General features: G+C 35.2%; 1 long non-coding RNA gene across 1 annotated transcript; it reads left to right on the top strand.

Annotated features, from left to right (window-relative positions):
• The first annotated feature begins 352 nt into the window (after positions 1 to 352).
• LOC149498156 (uncharacterized) lies at positions 353 to 2,466 on the top strand. Its single transcript, XR_016319447.1, has 3 exons — positions 353 to 655; positions 1,332 to 1,397; positions 2,109 to 2,466. It is a non-coding gene; the product is annotated as an uncharacterized LOC149498156 (long non-coding RNA).
• The last annotated feature ends 361 nt before the right edge of the window (positions 2,467 to 2,827 follow it).

Below are 2,827 nucleotides of genomic sequence, written 5' to 3'. Positions count from 1 at the left end.
AGCATTATGTGAGAAGTATAGCCACCATTGTCGTAAACAACTGTTGCATCCTTGTTTCTTGTCACTTAGAAAATTCGAGGACGAATTTTTTTAAAGGGGGGAAGACTGAAACAACCCGAATTTTTATTTTCAAAGATTTTCCAATTAAATTTAATAAACCGACAGCTTGGAAATTTATTTTAATATTTTATTGCGAACACTGTGAGAAATCGAACCGAAAACCGATTGAAAAAGTCGAAAACCAATTGAAAATCAAAGATTTGGGACGAATTGAACCGAATCGAACCGGTTCGACCCAAACCATCTAGAAACATCTCTTTCTTTTCTTTTTATCTCCAGCGCTGCACCTTTACTTCTCACCCTCACCAGCGCCCCACCTCCACTCCACCAACACAGCCACCGCGCCTCCTCCTCCCTCTCTTCTTCTTCTTCTTCTTCTTTCTTTTCTTTCTTTCTTTTCTTTCTTTCTTTCCTTTTTCCCTTCACTGCGCCTGCGTCTTCATTTCTGGCGACACAGCAGCTGATCGCGCCACCCAGCCACCGTGCGTCACTGCCGCACCTTGCTGTCGCAGTCGATCCGCCATCGCCACCCTCCTCTCCGGCCACCAACCTCCATTTCCGGTTAACCAAAAAGTCCGGCAACAATATATATTTGGTATAATTTCATTTTAATAATAATAGTTAATTAAATTAATTTTATTATTTGAAGTTAATTAATTTAGTAATATTAGTTAATGAAATTAATTTTATTACTTGTAGTCAATTAGTTAGTTAAGTTAATGTTAGTAATAGTAGTTAATTAAATTAAATTTATTGGTTGTAGTGAATTAATTTAGTTAATTTAATTTAGTAATTGTGAGTAGTTACTAGATTTATAATTTTATTGTTGATTTAATGAAGGTAGTTTCGATATAACGTTATTGTAATGTATAATTTTGAATGTGTGGTGATGTTGAGTTTGGAGGATGGAAATATTAGATTGATTGATTGCCCGATGGATGGGTTGTGTGGTTTGGAGTTATTAGATAAATTGTTGATATTTTAACAGGTGGATAGTCCAATTTTTAGGGGAGATGCTGCCGAAATTTCGGTAGAAAAATAAAATAAATCTTGGTAGAAACTAAAATAGGAAATAAAATATATTTCAGACGAAAACAAATAAAATAGAGTTAGATAGAAAAATAAAAATTTTAGTACAGAAAAGAAATTAAATATCGAGATTTATTTACGTAGAAAAAAAAAATGTAGAATATAAAATAAAATTCTTAGAGTGGTAAAGAAATATTGTCTGATAGAATTATTTTCTTTTGTGTCGTTCTAACTTTGCGTAGATCGCCCGGGTCCATCTAGTGCTCCTCCAGGACAGAATCAAAGCTAGAACTTCGCTCTCCATCACTGTGAGTAATAATAAATAATGCATGTCAACACTGCATTTGCATAACATTACATTTTTATATATTTACATATTGTATTTTCTCAAATATATTATGTTATGATCACTATAATTATACTTATGCATAATTGTGCATTTGGATGAAATTGGTGTATTATGATAAATGAATTGTTTGATTATTTGTGCTGTGTATATACTGTGCTCTGTTTGTGTGGAGTTAGGATGAAGTGGGTCACCCTGGGTTTGTGAGGACGGTCGATAAATATGGATCCTGATGAACTGATGAAATTGGACCGTCGGCCGGGTAAATGGGAGATCGGCGCCCCCGTGTGCACCTGATGAATTGATGAAATGATGTTGATGAGATGGAAAAGAAAAGAGAGAATGTAAAATAAAATATTGAGAGGACTGGTCAAGTGAGGATTAGACCGGTCGGCCAGATATGGGGGATTGGCTCCCCGGGTGCACATGTTTGAGAGGATGGGCTGTTTGAGAGGACGGCTCGTCGGGGGTTTAGGTGACGCCACTGACTAATTTCCACGTGATGTGATTATTTGAAGGTGATATTGTTTGTGGGTGCTGATGTAATGTCATATGATTGACTGTTGTGTGTTCATTCAGTATACTAGGGTGCATTTTGCTTGACTGTATGTGGTGTGTATTATTTATTATTATTCACTGAGTTGCAAAACTCACCCCCCAACAAACCTCCCAGGTACTAGGAAGCAGCTGATTCGACTGAAGCTCTGCAATCTTCTCCGCAGAGTTACAAATGTAAACTTTATATTCATGTTATTTAATTTTGGATGTATAAATTATTCCGTTATCAGATTATTTTAGACTCCGCAGTTATAGGGTTGTGTATTAATATTGGACTTATTGTTAGCACTACACTATAAATTAAATGTTAGGTAATTAGCTGCAGGTGAACCAGTAAGCCCATAACGTGATTATAATTTATTGTGAATAGGCCCTGGTTATACATTATGTGTTATTTGAGTTTGGGCCAGATGTTTGTATATGGGTTTACTGTTTTGATGAAATTGGAAAAGATAGGTAGACATATTGGATAATTTAGGCTTACTACGGGCCTCGGGGGCCTTAAGCTTACCTGGGCCCTAGTGCCGGTCCGGTCCATGGAAACGGGTCGTGACAAAAATAATATAGTTTTTTTAAAATTATTGCAAACTTGCAGTTTCATAGTAACTATTGGAAAGAAAGACTTTAAACTGAGATTTAAATTGTTAATATAAGTTAATTAAGAGCAAGGTGAAAAAAAAAAATTTTTCAACCAATATAGAAACGCTAAACGCTAATTGGATTAACTTTTTAATAAACTCTATCTTATTCACTAAAAATTATTTTATATACCACCTCACCGAACACCATAATCTATAAAAATAGTGTTTTGACACAGTCAAAACTCTAAACACT

Source organism: Jatropha curcas, chromosome 2 (assembly GCF_041381405.1).
Source record: "Jatropha curcas cultivar XTBG-Jc1 chromosome 2, XTBG_Jcur_1.0, whole genome shotgun sequence".
Taxonomy (NCBI): domain Eukaryota; kingdom Viridiplantae; phylum Streptophyta; class Magnoliopsida; order Malpighiales; family Euphorbiaceae; genus Jatropha; species Jatropha curcas.
Note: the sequence above shows the minus strand (reverse complement) of the source record. Positions and strands in the feature narration are given on the sequence as shown.